The sequence below is a fragment of the Triturus cristatus genome, chromosome 8, assembly GCF_964204655.1.
Source record: "Triturus cristatus chromosome 8, aTriCri1.1, whole genome shotgun sequence".
NCBI classification, from domain to species: domain Eukaryota; kingdom Metazoa; phylum Chordata; class Amphibia; order Caudata; family Salamandridae; genus Triturus; species Triturus cristatus.
Window position 1 is genome coordinate 320,710,723 of NC_140591.1, and position 22,064 is coordinate 320,732,786.

At 48.9% G+C, this 22,064-nt stretch overlaps 1 pseudogene; it reads right to left on the reverse strand.

Moving 5' to 3' along the window:
* Positions 1–1,720: 1,720 nt before the first annotated feature.
* On the reverse strand, positions 1,721–3,176 carry LOC146802050 (uncharacterized; annotated as a pseudogene).
* Between the last annotated feature and the right edge of the window lie 18,888 nt (positions 3,177–22,064).

A 22,064-nucleotide genomic window follows, 5' to 3' on the forward strand; every position in this document is an offset into this window, starting at 1 on the left:
TTCTGTTTTGCATCCTGACTAGTACACCATTCTGGATACCCTGAGGCTTCCTGCTTGTCTCTGAGAAACAAATCAATGTAGGGTGCAAAGAGTTGTGTTGTAGTGTCCTTAAAATGCCACACTTCGTGTACTCTGCCGAGCCTGTACCCTTTCTCTAAGGCAGCCTGTACCTCGATGCTACACCATGTGCCTGTGAGCATCCTTTGTTCTTCGCTGTGGCTGCAAACACCAACCTCTTTAAACATCGCACATGTTCGACAGAGGGGGAACAGCAGCTTACCATCGACTCGGCATGGTAACACAGGAAAGTAAAGCTGCTTAGGAGGATAGATTTCACATTTGACCAGCCCAAAGTATTCCGTTAGGGGCTTAAAATCTCTATAGATGATTGTGGGGTGACCCACGGGGTACAACTTTGTTTTGTTCACAAAAGGGTACAGACTGGTGAAATCATAGTAGTGTATTTTCTCACCCGCACCAGCGGCCTTGTACATCTGTATGGCATTTGTACGACCCCCGAATAAGGCATCGCGGGGCTCCAGAGGTTTGGGTAAATCACGAGTGTTAAGAAAAGAACAGAGGTCCGTGTCTGTTTTTAACATGTCTAACCACTCGTGCTCCCAAAGAACTCTCATAGCAAAACCCCGCTTTTCAACATACTGGGCCTTTGTGAGAGTACGTCTGTATAAGTGTTCAAATGTGGCACCCAGCATTTTGTTATACTCGTGGGGTTTGTAACACTTGGGGCAGCCGTGGTAAAAACAGACGTTGAATTCAAAGGCCGTTGGCACACCCTTAATTACAGAGTACCCGTCCAGGTGATAGGGGCCCAGGCGGTATTCACCACCCTGTAAGGCATGCTGAATTTGTATGTCTTCCTTCTCAGAGACGTGCATGAGCCATTGGATGGATGGGGTTGAATAACGTTTCTGTTTACCGTTATAGAGGTCTGGCGGTACTAGAGCGATAGTTTCGGGCATCAAAAACATGTGCTTGTAGATGAACATACACATGGAGGCCAGCGTGACGTTTTGAAACGGGTCTATGTATTCGGCCGCTTCTAGCCTTTTAGGGGTTTTGGATTTCACGGCCAGCCCCTTTTTAGTTAGGGTCTTGGATTTCAAGGCGTTGACTTTCTTAGTCGTTGTCTTGGATTTCAAGACCTTGCCTGTTTTAGTCATAGACACCACAGCATCTCTGAAGAGGTTACAAGCTTGCCGTAGGATCATTACATCAGCCTGACAATAAGCTTTCAACTCTGTTTGAAAATGAAACTCCTTTTCACGGTTTTCAGAGTACCATTGTAGAAAGCTCTCTTTCTCATCAGGCATCATGTATTCAACACCGTAGCTGTCAGGAGGCGGCATGGGTCCCACATAATTCTGGTTAGCCCAGGTGTTAAAAAAGTGTGGAAAATAACCTTTACATCCTGGGAACCCAAAGGCCTTAGGCAGCTTGCTCAATTTCATGGGTAGGAAATTCAGGGTGTCTATGAACCGTATTTGTAAAGAGCATACCGTCATCAGCATCAGTTTAGAACCCTGGGTTATGAGTTCAACTTGGATCTTTTCACGAATCATGTTTTGCAGAATAAAGAAGGAGTCGTAGGCTTTCGAATTGTGGGCGAGCATGGTATACCCTTGGAATTTGGTTTGAATGAAAGTGCTGAGGAAATCACCAACGCACGTTCTGCCTTCAAACTCCCAGCTAGCGTCGGAAGTTAGGTGGTGGGTGTAAATATAGTTAGGCTGGTGTACCCCCGTCTCTTGGGTGCACTCTATATCAAACACTATATAGTTTTCGGTCTTGGTTTGGGGGAGCCCATTAACCATGTAACACTGATGGTTGGTGCCGACCGTGAAAGACACATGGCACCTGGGGCATATCATGCCTTTGCACTTGTGATCCGTTGCCACATACCGACCACACTCGAGGCAATCCTTTTTAGGGATACAGTTAAAAGATTTCTTGTGTATGCTCAAGCAGTCTTGCGAGCGACAAAACATCCTACACGTGCCGCACCGCACCTTCAAGGTAGCGTCTTCTATACATCCGTCCCTCTGACACATCTTACAATGCATTTCACACTGGTGATATGTTCTATTGTTGTATATATGATCACAATGGGAGCACACATACTTAACCCCCAGAAAACCTTTAAGGTTCAAGATTCCGTAAAAATGATTTTCGTTATGAAGGACATATACGGTCTTGTTTCTCACACGTTCCCCCGTTGTAAAGTACTGCCATGAACCGTTGTGATAAAGAACTTTCACCGTCACTGCGAAATAGTCCTCAAAAAGACCTATGTCACCAAAGCCGACCAGGCGGTCAGGAGGTATTTCAAGAACCTCATGGGCTTCAGCCGCTCTAGACAGAATGACAGCGTCAGGGGTCTTACGATCCATCAGCAGCCCCACGATGCTGGCCGCCAGACAGGTATTGGAGGCTGGGTTGTTAAAGTTGAGCAGCCACCGGTGCTTCTTACCAATTAGCTGACTGTATAGTATGCTCTTTAAAGGTCTGGAAACACCACCCTCACGCCCCCGTACAATGAGGGCTATGACTCTAAAAGTGCCATAGGCGACTAGCTCCGCCTTACTCTGTAATAGCCTGGAGAGGTTTTCTAAAAATTGCACAGCGTCAAACACATCTCGGGCCTTCCTCCTTGTGAACAAAGGACGGTCAAAACCCTGCCCCTGGAAGCGGAGTTGGAAAAAGTCATTAGGACCCACATCGTGTAACAACCTTTCTATGAGCTCCTGCACGGCCTGATGTATAGCAAGAACCCCATGATCGGATGATGTTATATGGTGTAGGTTAACAAATCTAAACTCCTCATAGTGTTCTACGGCGTTAAACCTCTCTACAGGACGCCTGTAACTTCTAACACTCTCTAAAAACAAGGGCTCTGAACCCTCAGCATTAGGAGTGTGACTTAAGCCGTTGTTCTCTGGTGTGTTATTTTGGGGGTTCAGGTCGTGCCCTGTCTCGGGGGTCCTTGTAAACCGCCGGGTAGCGCATATTCTAGCCTTCTTCAGCTTGCGTATTAAAAGCCTACGCTGCCTTGCACTATTAACCCACTTTTGTTTTTTTTTACGGGCCCATGCTTTTCTAGGATCCAGGCCCCAGCCTATCTGAACAGGGTGGTTTGTGGCGGTGTACGTCTTGTTCATGGAGGCCTCCGCTACAGATCCAACACGAGGTCCTTCTGAGGGGGTAGGGGGTGGAGCGTTAAGTATTTCAGGCCGTGTTTCAGGTGGTGGTCTTGAAACTACGGTACCTTGGTCGAAGGGTTCTAGGGAAACAGGGCTGTCTTGTTTGAGTGGTTCTAGGGAGACCGGTGGCAGGGGTTTCAACAGTTGTATGTAGCGTAAGGACTTTGTCAGTAACCTCTGTACCTGACGGTTATACTTGGATTTCGGGGGCCTCTTATGAACACCACAGACCCTGGGACTCTTTAGGGTTTGGCTCTGCCATAGTCACGCCCTTATACCCCATATATCTGCCACAGCCGCCTGACACGTCTGGATGATCACTTTTTTACAGATATCAACCCTTCGCACGACCTTCTGTTGGGCCGCCCTCTTGTAAAAGTTATTGGTAACCCCCAACCCCAATTTTAATTTAGCGGCGTTCGCCTGGCGTTTTAGTTTTCTAACAGCCATCTGCATCTCTTTTACATGCGCCCCCAAGACCTCCTGTATGTTTATAGAGTCGTCTTGCTGCTGATTAGTGGGTGTCGCCTTGCGAGGTCTTATAAATGGCTGTGACTCCTCAGGACCCGCTTTACTGCTAACAGCCTTAGCCCCTTTCTGTAAAGCCTGTGCCTGTAGTGTTTTAGAAACAGGTACCCATCGCGAATGCCATGGTGTGTCCATGAGCGAAAAAGTACCAAAGGGTTGGGCAATAAACGGTAATGACCCCGGCTCCAAGGCGGTATTGTTATCCCCAGATAATGCTATGGGCATTGCGGGGCTTACGCTAGACGCGGGGCTGGTAGGGTCGTATGCTCCCGGGGGGGGGGGGGTAATAGGGGACCCGGGGTATGAGGAATGTGTGGGGCTGTCGTCGGCGTCGGCGTAATCATGGGGGCTAGCAGAAATGTCTGTGTTATGGTGCGGTGCATGGTTCCCAGGGTTCTGTAATCCCCCGTTGTTCGAAGCCTCCTTGGGCACCGCTTCTGTGGTTCCACCATCGCTGTCTGCCATGTCCCCCGAAGCCTTGAGAACTGCGGAGCTCCCGTTATAAATCCCTCCTAATTGTGTATTATCAGATTTGGAGACCCTAGGATGGTCCTGAACGCTTATAGTCTGCCGTGTGGTCTGAGCCGGGGCGTGCACCTCTACACGAACAGTTAGTTTATTTGCATCATTCTGGGGTTTCAGGACACAGACTGGATCCTGTGGTGTAATAGGGGTGTTCATGGACGACGCTATCTGTAGCTTCGGGACCCCAGGCTTCAGCTTAAGATGTTTTCTTGAAAGGCGCGTTGTTTTAGGGGTCTGCGGCGGCGCCAACTCTTCTACAACAGGCGGTACGACTTCTACAACAGGCGGTACAACTACCACCTCCTTGGAGATCAGGGGGGTATAGACATCATTGAGGGGTTTAGCAACTCTTTTTACGGATAGGTCTAAGGGTTTTGATTGTTGGTCAGGACTCCTAGGGTTCTTCTCAGGGCTTGAGGGCCCTGCCTGGACCTCTGGGGGTTCCTGCTCCTTCTTCTTCTTGAGGTTTAAGGGTTCGGTTTGGGGCTCTGTGAATACAAGGGGGGGCCTTCGCACGTTTTAAAGGGTAGGGACGGTTCTCTGAGTCCCGATGTTTCTTCTTAAGGGCTGCCACGCTTGAGACCCCTTTCACTTCTGATACCCTGAGAGGGCTCGGACCAGCTGTACCTGTTCTACACAAACCCTGCCCTATGTTATCAGGATTTGTAAATACACCTACAGTTCTGACCCCACCCTTAGGCATAAGAGATTTTTCTATAGGATTGTTCGTGTTGGAAGGGGTGTAGTATGTAGAGAGTTTCTCCTGGCGTACACGCCTACTCACGCCTTTTGCGGCGGATCTGATGTTCTGACCGGCTGCTGTTATATCCCTTAATGGCTGGGTCGACCTCGCTTCAGCAGGTTTCTGAGCCGCTTCTAGAATATAAAGAGAAAAACCATATATTAGAGAAAACCTAAAGCCCCATGTACAAGCACCCCCATCCTAATTTTCTACACATCCATCTTTTATTTATACAGGTGTTGCTACAAGTCGCTAGACCCTCTGGCTGAGAGTATGTAACACCGCTAGTACTTCTCACACCCTTTTATGCAAAACACACCTGCTTGAGGTCTTTTTACAGCTCCTTTCTTTGGCGACGGTCCCCCTTTACATGTTAAAGCCTTCCTCTTCAAAGGTCGTTCTTTCGAACATTGCGCCGTCTCTTGTACCTCGACGCCGTCCGTGCATAACACTGGGGCCCCTGTAAAGAAAAATAATACCAGACTTTAGACATCTTTCTGCGGAGGTACCCTATACATACCCTGGTCAGACCTTTTGCCGCCGAAGCTCCCAGCGTCTTAGACAGTTTAAATAACGGCTGTCTTTTTTTAAAAAAAAATTTATTTACATGTAGGAACGGTAGTGTTTTGAACATTGCTCATAGCTCCTTGAGCCTCGAAGTACACCATAAGATCTTCAAGAACTTGTTGTAGGTCGGGATCACAAGCTGTAAAATCATACATACATGAGAACCCCATTAGAAAAAAACCAGAACTTCTGAGAGACTTGTGTGTACAAAACTACGTTGAACTACACCACTCTAAATATATGTACCTGTCTGCGGGTCGGGCAATTCTCCGGCGTTGATAGTTATGTTAGGGGTGTCCTGTGTCTGGGGCACGTATATAACGTCTGTTTTTGCAGAGTCTTGCATCTGGATTAAATAAAAAGCAACTGTTTTAAAACACGGCTTTTCTTAAACACGGTATTACAATTTCAAACAATTAATGTACGCATTTTTTTTTTTTTTAAACTGTTAGGAGGATGCCACACCCCACAATTATAAAAACCATAAAAACGCTACCTGTGGTGTTCTAAAACATATATTCAAAAAGAAAATGGTTGTCTGTGTAGCGAAGAAGCCTGTGCTTTAATAACGCATGCATTGGGTCTAAACTTAGCATGCATCGGCCACCACTATCACCTGTAACGTAACGTTTGTTTTAGTGTTTTGAGTGTGCCATTTATTGCAATTTTTTTTTACATCTACGGGTACTTTTTATGCTTTTGTAACGTGACGTTTGCTGTCTCTTGTATTTTGTTTGCCCTTAATGCTTGCACAATTGTCACTATTGTCTCCTGTAACGTACCGTTTACTATCTCTTGTATTTTGTTCACTTGTATTTTTGCTCCTCATGCATCATTACTGCTCCTACTGTGAAGCGCTCTGGCAACCTAGGCTAACACGAACACACACACACACACACACACACACACACACACGTTTGCTACATCTTGTATATTTTGTCTGCCCTTGATACTTGCACAGTTGTCACTATTGGCTCGTGTAACGTAACCTTTGCAACATGCTGACTTGCACACACGCACACACGCACGCACGCACACACACACACACACATTTGCTACATCTTGTATTTTTGTTTGCCCTTGATGCTTGCACAATTGTCACTATTGTCTCATGTAACATTTGCTATCTCTTGTATTTTGTTTGCTCTTGGTACTTTCACAATTGTCACTATTGCCTCATGTAACATTTGCTACCTCTTGTATTTTGTTTGCTCTTGATACTTGCACAATTTTGACTATTGCCTCATGTAACGTCACGTTTGCTTTTGTAACATGTTCACTTCTAAATTTTCTCCACATGTATCATTACTACTCCTATTGTGAAGCGCTCCGCCACCCTAGGGTCCCACACACACACACACACACACACACACGCACACACACACACACACACACACACACACACACACACACACACACACACACACACACACACGCTCTCTCTCTCTCTCGCGGCCTGCTTCGCCTCCGGGGCTGCTGTGTAAGACCCCGCCCCGTCAGTGATGTCACCATACAGTCACTGACTGGGCGGGGCCTTGCACAGCAGCCGAGGAGGAGAAGCAGGCAGCAGCCATGCCGTTACTGGACCGAAGGAGCCCCCGGGACCAGCGCGACCCCCGGAACCATGCACACAGGCCCCCCCCGAGCAGCGCCACGCTCAAGCGGGCTCAGGGGGTCTTTGGGATTTTAAAATACAAAAAAAAAAAAGAGCGGCATACGGCCGCGCGGCATCTCAGACCCCACGGACCCCCGGCGCCCAACCACAACACCCCGAGCAGCGCCACGCTCAAGCGGGCTCGGGGACATTTTTGGAAAAAAGAGCGGCAATCGGCCGCGAGGCCCACCACGGACCCTAGGAGCCTCCAGCAAGCCCCCGAGCCGCGCCACGCTGAAGCGGGCTCGGGGGCATTTTTTAAACAGAAAAAAAGCGGCAAACGGTCGCGAGGCCTCTCAGGCACCCACGAACCGGCAACAGCAAGCCCCCGAGCAGCGCCACCATCAAGCGGGCTCGGGGATATTTTGGAACAAAAAAGAGCGTCAATCGATCGCGAGGCCTCTCAGACCCCCAGGAACCGCCGCACAGGCCCCCGAGCAGCGCCACCGGCAAGCGGGCTCGGGGGGACATTTTTTACATTTTAAAAAGGAGCGGCAATCGGCCGCAGAGCGCCACGGACCCTGGAGCCCTCCCCAGACCATCGCCATCCGTAAGAGGGATCATGGCTATTTTTTTAAAACTAAAACCAGGTACACTCGTGGTCCAGGCCAGAACAGTCTCCTGAGCCCCCAGACCGACCCCTGCAACAGGCTCTGGGGATTTACAATTTTTAAAACCAGGACAGCTAGCCCCATACCAGCTCGGACTCCACTGTGCCACTTCACCGTCAGGATAAACAGGAGTGGTGAGTACCAAATTGTATTATTTATTTTGAATTTGTACACCCTGTATTTTATTTAAAGGACCTGTGGTAAGCCTACAACCAAAATGTATGATCTTAAACCTACAACCTCTGCACCACAACCAGGCCCTCCTTTGCACACTTTAAAAACATTTACATTGTATTTTGCACATTTTAAAAACTTTAATGCCAACATTATTCACAGTGGCCAGCAGATCATAACGCCTTAAAGCTTAATTAAAACCTCTAGGGTACAATACTACAAATGCCCTGCGCCCCATTTAAAATGCGTCTATGCTCACTTAGATGCAGTGTCCCTAATACTTTAAATAACCCCTAAAAATGCCCATGGGTTCATCCCTTATTTACCTCCATCAAAGTGTAGCAGGCGGCGTCAATCTGGGATAAGTGGCTCAGGTCCATTCTTGCTGTAAGTTCCTGGGGTGTCTCTCTGCAGCAGAACAATCCAGGCAAGTTGCTCCCCCAAGGGTTTTTGAATGGCTGCTGTGTCAGGAATCCTTAAGGTCCAGCAATACAATCCAGGCAGGTCGCTCCCCCGGGGTTTTTGGATGTGTGTTTGGAGCAGGAATCCTTAAGGGGCCTTTTTATATTTGTGCTGGCATGCTAATTTGAAGCCCCCACATCCCTTTATGGCTTGTTGGGGGGTTTAGAACAATATCATGGTGGTCTTTGGGGTGGGACCCTTTTCTATCTTTGTACAGTATAAACAGTACAACACTTTTATTATTTTGACATCTGGTACATTAGGGTTAGACACCGTTGCATGGGTGACCCTTGCATAACTCTCTACAACTTCTTGACACTTTTATAAGGGTCCTCATGTGTTAAAGTTGTTTGGCCCTTCTGCTGGGGAGGAGGGCTCCAGGACTCAGGATCTATCTCCATCCCCCAGACCCCTGTCAAATTTAAGCCCAGAAGTTTTTTCCTGTCAGACATGTCAAATTTAAGGCCAGAGCTGCCACATTTAAGACTAGGCCCATCACTTTTTGCGGCCCTGAGCTTTGGGATGTGGTAATTACACCCTGCCAGCTGCCCACCCTGTTTCAGGATGTCGGGGGACCGGGTCTGGTTTTTTTCACTCGTCCTCCCCAGCCCACACCTGTTACCCCTTTACAACCCTGACACCTACAGGCCCGAGCCTTCCCGGGCCCTGGGTCTCAGGACTGCTCCGCAGCTGTTCACCCACCAGCTGTCTGCAACCCCCCAGTTTTAAAACAGGCCCAGACATTTCCCTCCTACATGCACGCACTTTTCTGCGCAGTTTTAAACATATACACAATTATCCATGTTTTGCAGCCAGACATGCCACTTTTAGGACTAACCCTACATGTCACCCCTTTTAAAACCAGAGTTTTTGAGGCCAGCAGTTTGCGGCCAGCCCTGTCTAATTTAATGCCAGGAGTTTCCTGCCAGACTTGTCAAATTTAAGACTAGACCTGTCAAATTTAATGCCAGAAGTTTGCGGCCAGACCTGTCACTTTTAAGGCCAGGATTTTTGCATGGTGATGTTTGGTATCCCTACCTACTACTACCGTGGAACTTCATATGAAAGGGCTGAGTAGACTACTTTGTCCCTGACTCATAGAACAAGACCTATTGGCTTTGGCAAAGCTTGTTTCAGCAAGAAGGATTGATGACTATGAGGCAAAGTACGGTTCATCAGATATATCTTTTGATCAAAGAGTTATGACAGCATTTTTAAAAATACCATAAACAACATTTACTCCTATTCATGTCAGGGCCGGGCCCTAATCAAAGTACCAAACAGGAAAAAAGTGCAAGAGAAAGCACCTCAAACATGAGGAGCGCATCAGTACAACCTGAAAGAACTAATAATATTTTTAAAATTAAGCATGACCTTGCAGCGTCATTTTAAAAAGAGAAATGCAACGTATTCTTTTAAAGCAAAATAGTTGCGTTATTTGAAATTTGTGTTTATTGTTTAGGGCATGGACACAATTTCATGTTTTTAAAAGTGAAATTCATTTTGAAACGTATTTAGTCATTAATATACACAAACATCAACGTCTGCATTTCGTTAAAGTGAGCTGAACCGGGAAAGACTCGTGTGTATTTTGCAGCTGTGTTTACTTTAAACGTGCCTTAAAAATGGTGCAAATACATTTAATCTCCAACCTGCTCGGAGCTGCTAGGAATGTTCAGAGCGTAGTGAAGCAGCTCCCCCAGCTGGTAGCCCTGCACAGGATCGCTGCCCACCTGTGAGCGTCACCCATGGTGAACGATTCAGCACACACCTTGCCCAGTGCTGGGAACGTATAGAGTATGCACCTTACACAGTTCAGAGCCCCGTCCCTGCTTCCAGCTCCAGCCACCGAGTGTGCGCCTCACCTGTCACTCAGCGACGCCTCCTCACGCCCCAGGCTCCGGCACAGCACGCAGCAGCCGCCTCTCCTTATGGCGTGTTTGTGTATCAACAGGATGAGCGAAGTCCTTCGCTTCCCAGTCTTCTTAGTTCCCAGCGGAAAACGCGCTGATTGGTTGCTGAGCTCCATAAAAAGTAGTTTCCTGACTGGCCGATGCGAGTGGCCCTTAGAACCAGATGTGAAATGCAGCGTTGCCAACTGCGCAAGATGAGATAGCTGCCCTACGCCTTCTGTGGGGAGTATTGCAACGGATTTTATTCACGGGACTCTGTCAAGCCCACAGGAAACCATGCTCGGCTGCCCCTGATATGCATTTTGTTTACATCATCGTTCCACGGAGATCTCAAATCTCCTATTGGATCTGGTTGGCTACCAACATCACTGCTTCTCATGTTTTGAAATGACAACATTAAAATGCATCCTGTTCTTTTTTAGGTCTCGCCTGACCCAGCGCATGCGCTGGTCTGGCGAGACTTATTGAGAGAGCTCCAAAAAGTGCTACCAGGCCAGCCTAGAGCTACAGGGCATAAGCGCGGGCGCGCCGCGCTTTACCGCGATTACTTTCACGTTCGCGGCCGCATGGCCCCTTTGATGTTTGATGTGATCGCGATTGCGATCACTTTCACTTTCACGGCCGCTTTGCATAGCCAATAGGTCTCGCTTTTGGGACCTTATAAGTATTTAGTTATGCAACTGTTGCATGGCTAAACACTTATAAGGTCCCAAAGGCGAGACCTATTGGCTATGCCAATGCTTGTTTTAATAGTATCAATGTTCGCAGGTCTGTTTTAGTTGAGCGCTATTAAAGGTTTCTAAGTATTTTCCAAAACGGTAATTTCAGAAAAACAGATGGTACTAAAACCTACAGGGAGAGATGGCAAATATGAACAAGCCCGCGAGTGGTGCGCGTGCGCCACTGCAAGCCATGGCCTATTGGTGTCTATTACACGCACCAAGCGCATAATAGACACCAATAGGCCGTGGGAGGAGCAATGCGCTCGCCTCGGGCCAATTACGTGCAGTCTTTTACAGTAAGACGCACGCAAAGGCCAATGGGGGAGCTCAAAAGGAAACGCACGAGCGTGTGCGATTCCTAAGTCAGCTCAGATTCTCCGTTTTTCACCTACTAAAATGCCTCACGCTGCGCAGTGCACCACTAGGCGCGAGACCTAAAAAAGATGCCTGAGTGATGGCGAGTAATGCAGATCAGAAGGAAAAGTCAGAGAATAAACGTGTGGGTGAGGAGTATGTGCGTATTTGGCTATTTCTTCCACTCCATAGTCATTTAGTGCTGAAGTGAGAGGGGTGGCTTTGCTTTAGGCTCGCCTGGCCACCAACCTTTCCTGGAGGGTTTGTGCAACAGCAGAAGTGCTCAGCTGTGAAACTCATTGCCTCCGTTCAGGGCTGCTGTAAAATGAAGGACTCGCGCAGAGCCAACACGCCTGTCCTTAAAGTAAGTTTCATTAGATTACCTTTAAATGCACATAACATTATGCTATTGATTTGTTTGTCTGTGTATGTAAAGCGCTCTGATATCTACAGGTCAAGCTAGCGCTATATAAAACCTTAAAAATAAAATAAAGTGTACAAACTATTTTGAAACCAACCTAATATCTGTAGCAGCACGAGCAGCTGGCCCCGCCCTTTACCTCCCCACAGGACATGCCCGTACTTGCCCTTGGATAGAGTATAGAGCTGGCAGATCCAGTGTAAGGCTGAGACACGGCTCAATGGGTGGACATGAAGACAGGCGGGCAGCACATCAGGCAACACTGGCACAACCCTTACCCGCCCACCCCCAACAATGTGAAGGATCAGAAAAAGCGCATAGAAAGGAGCTGATCTGGTGGCAATGCAAAGGCTCGATGACTTGTGTGCACATGAGCCAATAAATGTATGGTTAATTGCCCCAGTTTCCAGAGAGGATTCTCCAGACAAAGGGGACTGCATAAACATTGTTCGACATTAAATTAACCTCACACCCTAGCTCAAACACATACATTCCCCAAGTTCGTAAGTAGTCACTCACACACTTCGAACGCTCACGAGCATTACACACGCACTGCCAACCGCCATTACGATCACCTGATCAAAACTCATGCGCCTCTGGGGCGACCCTCCCTCTTCCCAGCCGTGTTAAGTGTGCCAAGTGTCGGAGTGCCAGCCTTACTCTGAGGCACTGGCATCAGACGTGTCCTCATTTTCAGGAAAATGTACAAAGGCAGTGATGTTGGGGTGGACGCACCCTGAGCCATTGACACCAAGTGTGCAAGAGTGTAAGTGTGCGTCGCACAAACCCCAGCTGATCTGCAAGACACGGGGTGAGGACACTTTCCGATGGTGACAAAAGTTTACCGAATGCATACAGGAAAGTAGGCTCCTGAAACACCTGCGTCACACATCTCCCCCTCCCCCCACAGCACAAAGTCAGCCATGGGGACACTTTCCTGCAACAACAAACTGTACATGGGTGTAGTCTTGCCACTCCCCTCGCTGCTATAATGCCATGCCATGGGTGCCTGTCGAGTGAGGCTGCACGGGTGCTGTGGCGTGTTTCTGTGCTTTGGATGTCATCTCAGTGCTTTAAAAACAAACCAAAAACACCCATGCTTCTTCCTGCTCTCCGCTGTTGCTCCTACGAGTGTGCAGCGCCCCTCCCTCCTCCACTGTAACATGACCCTCTCCCCTGCAAGCACAGAGTGCACCACTCGTTCACTTATCCCACAGCGGTGTCTGGTAACTCCACGGCGCTTGCTCGGGTCTCGCCCTCTACCGGCGTCAAGTGTCACTGTACCTCGGCGGGTACTCGGCCTTGAGGTGCCTCCTCGGGTGACAGGGGGCTCCAGTACTAATAACACAACACGCGCTCTCTTCTAGGTTTCCCTAACCAGCCTAGACATCTCGAGCTAGTCTCTTGTCACGCTCTCTGCTAACTGGTAATTGTTACCTGTCCCATCAAACCATGCAAGGGCACAGACTGGCAAATACTAGGCAGATGACAGGGTTCACTTTAGTAATTGCTGGTGAATGCCTGTTGTTTCCTCTCCAAAACCACCCTCCGTGCGTGCCCCGCTCACGGTGGCTGACTTCTGGAGGGCGGTGCACTCTCCTGGCCCCGGAACAATCTTTCAGATACTTTACTTACTCCGTGAGTGTTGTGCTTTTCCAGCATTTACATAGTCAGAGCTCCTCCCCTGTACTCTAGTGCTCAGATATACCCCGCCGACTATCGGGACCGGTCCAAGGCTCTAGCGCTCACTGGCTCCGAAGGTGTCCTTGTGTAATGTAACTGGTGCTCATGTAAAGCGCTCAAATCTCTTAGGGTCGAGGTCGCGCTATATAAAAGCGGCAGGAAAAAAAAGTGTCTCAAGTCTTTCCTGTCTGGTCATTAATTAGAAGTGCCCGGCCGTGATACTTCGCGCTCACTGTTACTCTGCTCGCAGTGGGGACTGCTCGGCTTTTCTACGGGAGCCCATCCTTAATACTTCATTGGCTCTTTGTTCCTTTGGTGGGGTCATCCGGACTGTTCCATTGAGCGTCAGCAAGCTCCCTCAAAACTCTCGTACACACTGTTACTCTGGTGGGTGCTGGCAAATATCCTGGCAGTACCTTTACGTGTTAGAGCCCCCCACCCCGGGTAGTAGCTCACTCTTACTTGGTGGGTACCGACAGATATCTTGGCTGTACCAGTACGTGAGAGCTCATCCCCTGTGTTTTAGTAGATGGCCATTACTCCTCCATCCAGGTGTACGTGCATCGGAGAGGCGGAAGCAGCAGCGTTAAAACAACAGACGTCAGCGGTTGTTTTATTTAGTTGCTTCGTGAAATGGATCCCAAAAAAAAAGAAGCTTGCGAGTGGTGCGCGTGCCACAGCGAGCCGTGGTTTCAATTATCGCGCCCGTGTCTGGGCACGATAATTGAAACCACATGGCCTATTGGTGTCTATTACGCGCACCAAGCGCGTAATAGACACCAATAGGCCGTGTGAGGAGCAATGCACTCGCTTCGGGCCAATTACGTACAGTCTTTTACAGTAAGACGCACGCAAAGGCCAATGGGGGAGCTCAAAAGGAAACGCACGCGCATGTGCCATTCCTAGGTCAGCTCAGATTTCCCATTTTTCACCTACAAAATGCCTCGCGCTGCGCGAGCACTGATGCGCAGTGCACCGCTAGGCGTGAGACCTAAAAAGGGGGAAAGGGGACAACCTTGGTAAGTACACCTTCAAATTGGAAAAGGGTCCAAAAGAAAACGGCAACAATTGACCTGTGATACAGGGTTGTCCTATAGTAGGCGAACCTTGAAAATAAACTGATTGCCTAGACCAAAGCGTTTCATGGTGGCAAAGAGATAACCCAAGTCAATGCGGTCAAACGAATTTTCTGCGTCCGAGGAAAGAGCCATAGCACCTTCCATCATCTCTTTTGCAGCCCATAAAGTATAAGCTAATGTTCGAAGGTGATTCCTGGAGGAATGGCCTGTGACAAAGCCAACCTGCGTATGAGGGATGGAACGACTTTGTGAAGTCGAGCCGCTAAAATACTTGCTAACATTTTTACATCTCCATTTATAATGGAGATAGGGCGATAACTACCACAAGCAAGCGGATCTCTGCTCGGCTTAGGGATAACCGCAATTAACGCCCTATTAGTAAAAGGACCAAATTAGGCAGTCTGAACAGCCTCATAAAAGGCAGAATATAGAGTATCAATTGTTTCTTCCCCAGACCATTTATAATACTCCGCAGGTAATCCCTCTTCTCCTGGGGATTTATGATAAGGTAATTTGGCGATGGCTGCAGCAATTTCTTCTTTGCTGATGTCACAGTCAATAAATCTCTATCTCCATTTGTGAGGCGTGGAAGAACGATACCCACAAGATGGGCAGCTAATTGATCTTCAGTTGCTGAAGTCTCAGGAGTGTAAAGTTTTTGATAAAAAGATGCGAAAGTATTTTCTATTTCTTATGGTTTAGAAAAAATCACACATGTTTCTGTCCGTATTGCAGGTATAACCATGGCTGCTTCATGTTGTTTCAGCTGTGCTGCAAGTAATCGGCCTGCTTTTTTCCCTTGTTCATAATGTCTACCTTTTAGACGCTGAAGAGCATACTCTGCTTTGGAAGTATATAGCTTATTAAGTGCCAATCTGGCTAACTCCAGGTTTCGGTGGTTGGGTACAGTGGGACTGGATGAATATAGATGTGTGAGAGAGAATTTGAGCCTCAAGTTCAATACGACAAAGGGATGCTGACTTATTGACCTCGGCTGCATCTCATCAGTTGTCCATGAATAGTTGATTTTGCAGTCGCCCAAATGGTTCTACAGGAGGTAACTGATGATTTATTATTGGTTAAGTAATCAGAGAGATGAGAACGTAGATGGGCTTTAACCTGGGGTGAATGATATCTCTGAATGTTCATACGCCATGGATTACGGCTTGGGGAGATTAAATTTACTTCTAGAGCAAGAAGAACCAGGGAATGATCCGAGAGAACAGCTTCAAAAATAAGGGATTCACTAGTGATTGCAACTACCGAATGGGAAATAAGAAAATAATCTATCCTAGATTGGGAGCAATGAGCAGAAGAGAGGAAGGTGTATTCCTGATCTGTGGGTTGATAAAGGCACCAATTATCCACCGGTCCGTGGTACAATGTTATGTCTCAGTCTCCCTCATAACATCTATCCAAGGGACCGGTTCTGTCTAGAACTGCATCGTGGGCAAGATTCCAGTCTCCACCAATGACCTAGCTGGATGCTCCAATTTCCACTAACAAGCGATTCAAGCTGAGAAGATAGCTCTCGTCGGAGCATATACTGAGCCAGCACAAAGGATCCTATCCACAGCCTCTCTGCTAAAACCACTCCCCGTGGTGACAGGCGTGTGCTGTGGTTTCTCCTTACAAAACACTCCCCAGGGTGACACTTGTGAGCTGTATGGTGTGGGGAGGGAGTAATTTCTCCACACGGACCACCCCCTGTGCAACTGGTATGTGCTGTAGGTTATAGGGAGGTTGTGGCTCCTCCACACAGACCACTACCCAAGGCTACAGGCTTTCACTGTAGGGTGTGGGAAGGGTGTGGTTTCTCTACACAGACCACTCCCCAGTCTTTCTGCTCCTTGGTCTGACCGTGCTCTGCTTCAAGATGTTTCATATGTGGATTGTGGGCTACAGCTTTGTCTACTGGGCTGGAGTGTATGCCAAAACTGTGGGATTGACATCTGGAATTTCCCCAAGTGGACATTATACTTGGATTGGCCACAGAGGTATGAATCACAGAAGTTGGACTTGAAATTCAAATGAAAGACAACTTTCTGCACTTGATGTATCTCTTCCCTCACACTGCTTTTGTGCATTTCAATATATGCCAAAGAAAGAAGTGGCAGTGGTCAAATGAGTTATGATAGACAAATCCTAGAAACATGTAAACAAAACAATTTTGGCATTTCTCTGACCATGGCATGTGCTCCATATATCATCATAACATCTGTTTGCCAGACGTCTACCATTGTGATGGAGTACATTACACAATAAGGGAACAGGATCTTCCTTAGTAACATCAAAGAGTACATCCAGTTGTAAATCTAAGTGTGGTGCTCTACAACCTACTAAAAGAATGTCTCTTGGAGGAACTCCGATGAGGTATTAGTGCTTAAGTCAAATTCAACAATGGTTGCTGAAATCAGTTAGACACTTGTGAACATTGGATGTCTTACTGTTAATACTCTTATATAACAAAGAAAAACGAAATAAAGGAAAGTTCTAAAAAAACATAACTGCTCGTCTCAGAGCCACACTTCACCCTAATCTTATTTTTTTTTATTTAAATAATCCTTTTTTAGATATAATTTTGACACCCATGGGCCTCCGCCAGGAGCAGGCAAACGGACACTTCCTATGACAGAGGTCTTTAAACAGTGGGGAGCGCCATGGATGTATTCCCAAGGGACTCAAATGGGTCTGCAATTACATGTAAATAAAGATAGCTGTCGGACCTGCTGTTTGCTGCTGGCTTTTCTTTGGACCCTCCACCACTCCTTGCGGAACCCGCTTCGCGGGTCCCGCTGCGGCGTGAGAGCCGCTTGTGCAAAACCTGCGGACAGTTTCAGTGAGGGACTGGGCGAGTGTAGGGCTGCGAGCGGCGGGACAGGACTACGTCTCCCAGCAGTCCTGTTAACCCGCGCCTCCTGTCACCTGGCCGCTCTCCCTGCAAGCCCCGCCCCACTCACAGCCTGAAAAAGCACCTCTGAGCTCCACTGCCCTGGGATACCTGTCGGACTTGCTGTTTGCTGCTGGCTTTTCTTTGGACCCTCCACCACTCCTTGCGGAACCCGCTTCGCGGGTCCCGCTGCGGCGTGAGAGCCGCTTGTGCAAAACCTGCGGACAGTTTCAGTGAGGGACTGGGCGAGTGTAGGGCTGCGAGCGGCGGGACAGGACTACGTCTCCCAGCAGTCCTGTTAACCCGCGCCTCCTGTCACCTGGCCGCTCTCCCTGCAAGCCCCGCCCCACTCACAGCCTGAAAAAGCACCTCTGAGCTCCACTGCCCTGGGATACCTGTCGGACTTGTTGTTTGCTGCTGGCTTTTCTTTGGACCCTCCACCACTCCTTGCGGAACCCGCTTCGCGGGTCCCGCTGCGGCGTGAGAGCCGCTTGTGCAAAACCTGCGGACAGTTTCAGTGAGGGACTGGGCGAGTGTAGGGCTGCGAGCGGCGGAACAGGACTACGTCTCCCAACAGTCCTGTTAACCCGCGCCTCCTGTCACCTGGCCGCTCTCCCTGCAAGCCCCGCCCCACTCACAGCCTGAAAAAGCACCTCTGAGCTCCACTGCCCTGGGATACCTGTCGGACTTGCTGTTTGCTGCTGGCTTTTCTTTGGACCCTCCACCAATCCTTGCAGAACCCGCTTCGCGGGTCCCGCTGCGGCGTGAGAGCCGCTTGTGCAAAACCTGCGGACAGTTTCAGTGAGGGACTGGGCGAGTGTAGGGCTGCGAGCGGCGGGACAGGACTACGTCTCCCAGCAGTCCTGTTAACCCGCGCCTCCTGTCACCTGGCCGCTCTCCCTGCAAGCCCCGCCCCACTCACAGCCTGAAAAAGCACCTCTGAGCTCCACTGCCCTGGGATACCTGTCGGACTTGCTGTTTGCTGCTGGCTTTTCTTTGGACCCTCCACCACTCCTTGCGGAACCCGCTTAGCGGGTCCCGCTGCGGCGTGAGAGCCGCTTGTGCAAAACTTGCGGACAGTTTCAGTGAGGGACTGGGCGAGTGTAGGGCTGCGAGCGGCGGGACAGGACTACGTCTCCCAGCAGTCCTGTTAACCCGCGCCTCCTGTCACCTGGCCGCTCTCCCTGCAAGCCCCACTTACAGCTTAACTCTCCTCCTATAAATTCAAACAGCTACTCCCGCGACGCGGGAGCGCCCGGGGATAAGCCCGGGACAAGGGCGGGACCGTCTGTGGCCGTCAGGGGCCGCAGGAGGCTGGGCTGGGCCCACTCTTTTTCACCTGCATTTCCTTGATCCTATGTGGTTTGTGAAATAGGTTCTGGTTATGCCATCATCGGCCCTAGGTGGAACACCAGCGAAGGAGGGGGGAGGCAACACCGGGACTCTGGACAATTACTTTAAATCGGTAAAGGGTGATGGGGGAAACGAAACCTCTCTGGAGATGCGTAGGGCAGAGCGTCGTCGCTCGATTGAACACATGAAAAATAGGCCCCTCAGCGACATAACTCCCTATCCTATCTCCCAAGAGGAAGGTTCCCTTAATGGCAGCCAGGATCTTTCATCCCAAGAAGACGTTCCCCTATTACTTCGGGATAGTTCTCCCATTCCTGACCCACCTCCTAAACAAACTACGGACACCACTCCACTACTAGTTGCCAGTAGTTCGGTAGTTGACTTACTCACCCAAACACACACCAGAACTAAAATCAAGATTAATAAGCCAAAGCAAACTGTGGTGGCAGAGGTGCATGACCTACCACCAAATAAGCGCAGAAGGAAGATGAGGGGTGGTCAGGGGAAGACAAAGATCCCCCACTCTGATTTTGGAAAGTCACTCAAGTCCGTACCTATGTTGGATAGGCCTTTAGTTAATGTGCATAAGGCTACTCCCCCCAAGGGTACTAACATTATTACCACTGCTTCCATTAGCGACAAAGGGAAGAGCCCACTTAACACATTACTTCCCGGCAGCTCTTTGGGGAGCATTGAATCTCTAATTAGATCACTCTTGTTGCCCATTAGCGAGAGCTTGCAGAAAATAGAACTCAGGCTGACCACTCTGGAGGCAACCTTAACCACCCTGAAAATTTCGGACAACAAACAGAGTAGAACCACTGAGTCCAATCTACCAATAGGAACCTTCCCCAACATACAAATCCCACCGATCCACACGGGGCCTCCCTTGGGCACCACTGCCGCTCCCCTTTTACAGCCACTTATGGCTATCCCAGTTCCTATTCCACCTAGCAATCCTAACATCCTACCACCACAGACAGATGGCCCAGCTCTCCAACGTATAGTCACTGGCACAAATCCTCGGGTCCTACCTAATGCTGGTATTGCTCCCCTACTCCCTGGTAAGCCTGCCCCTAGACCACGGGGACCCGACTTACCACCAGAGGCTAACAGCCTCATGGTGGTTTTGGCTGGTGTTCCCTCTCTAGAATTGGGTGAAAATGAGAACTATCACTCACTCAAGAGGAAAACCATTAAATGGTTGAATTGGAACAGACCTCTTCCAGCCTACCTCAACAATGAGATCATTATGGTAAGAAGGGTACCATGGTTGGGGAAGTCGGGGAAATCAATAGCAGGGGACTGTATCATTGTGTCTTTTCGAGACCCTGGAACAGTACTATACATTTGTGCTGGGTCAAATAGATCACTGGATTCTACCATACAGACTTTGCCAGTTTCTTTCTTTTTCCCTCCCATTCGTATGCACCATGATTTGTCACAAGGTAACTGGACAAGGGTGGAACGAAGATCTAGATACAGGGGATATGCTCCACGTCCAGTTTATCGACCTTCGGAGACTCCCTTTTTGGACCACAATCGTTTTAACTGTCTGAACGGTCTGGATGGTGTGGACTGACTGCCCCCAAACCCGGACTCAAATCCTGTGACCTTGGATAACGGTCCCAGTAAACTTCCTGATCCGGCTGAACCCACCTCTGAAAATGACCCTGTTAGAGCAATTGGTGTCGTTTCTGGCTCTGGTACTGGCTCTTCCCCCCCACTCCACCTCTGCAATCTGCTCTGTGGCTTCTCCAGCGCACATGAGACTAATTTGGTGGAATGTGGCTGGCTTAGCCAGCAAACTGGGCACCCAAGATTGGATAACTTACATTGAGTCCGGGGATGTTTGCATGTTCCAAGAGACTTGGGCAAGGGAAGATTACAACCATCAAGGTTACGAGTCATTTTCCATCCCGGCTAGGTGGGAGGGTAAGGGCCGCCCCTCTGGTGGACTCACAACTTGGGTGGCATCCCACTTAGGATGCCAGGCTTCACGCCTACCGGTGCCATCAGATGATATCCTAGTGGTTTTATTAGCCTGGCTGAACCTAGCGAAACTTGCCCTGATAAATATTTACTCCAGGCCAGTGGGAGCTTCGCGTGAATCTCCCACTATAGAGGAGCTTTCAGTATATTTAGCGGAAATGCCAAGAGATATCCCTTACATAGTGGGAGGGGATTTAAATTCCCATTTCGAGCCGCTGGTCGGCCTCGTAGAGGGATTTCCCATGGAAGAAGAGTTCAGGTGGTCAGTACCCTCTGTTGTAGCACCTTCCCCAAAGTCATGGACGCCTGTGGCATTGCAGATTACTGCCCTCACCCTAAAGCATGGAATTAGAGCTTGCAATGGACGTATTAAGTCTGATGTACCAAGCAAAACCACGTACAACAGAGTGGGAAGAGAGTCCCGCTTGGACTATGCCCTTGTACAGATAGTGAACTGGTCTTCTATCCTGGACTTTAGGGTTGTGGAGAGACTGGATAGTGACCCTAACGCCCTTGAACTCGATCTTAGCCATCCAGGGCCAAAGGCCTCCATAACAACCATGCAGGAGTTCAAACCTGAACTACTATTAGATAATAACAGGAGAAGAATCAGGTGGGATAAACTAGCTACGAGCCAAGTGAAACTTTCGAAGCTCTACGCAGGTTTAATCCCTATTTTGGAAAAAGTGGGAGAGCTAGCCAACGATGTGGGCAATATAGTCCACCATGAGAAATTATATCCGGCTCATGAGGACCTTATAAAGGGAGCGGCCTCTGAGCTTTTTACCAGGGTCCAGACTCAGAGGAGGATCCAGCAACATAAGTCCTTATGGTACAATGCAGCCTGCAGGAAGGCAAAGGGAGAACTCCTCAGAAGCATCAAGGAGGGAACAGGCAGAGAGAAGCTGCGAGAAAGTAGACGGGCTTATAAAAAACTGGTCATCCATGCTAAAACCGAATGGGAGGAGACCCAGTGGGAGGAGCTCACCACTTCCCTCGCAACAAGAGACCACCGAATGTTTTGGAGAGTAGTAAACGGGGGGTCGGGGAACCTCCATTCGGCAATAGAGCCAAATATTGCAGCAGGGGTGTGGCAGGCACACTTCCAGTCTCTCTACAGTTCTGAGCTGGGAGAAACTAAGATTGACTTCGGTACTGGACTGGCAGAGTATGGCG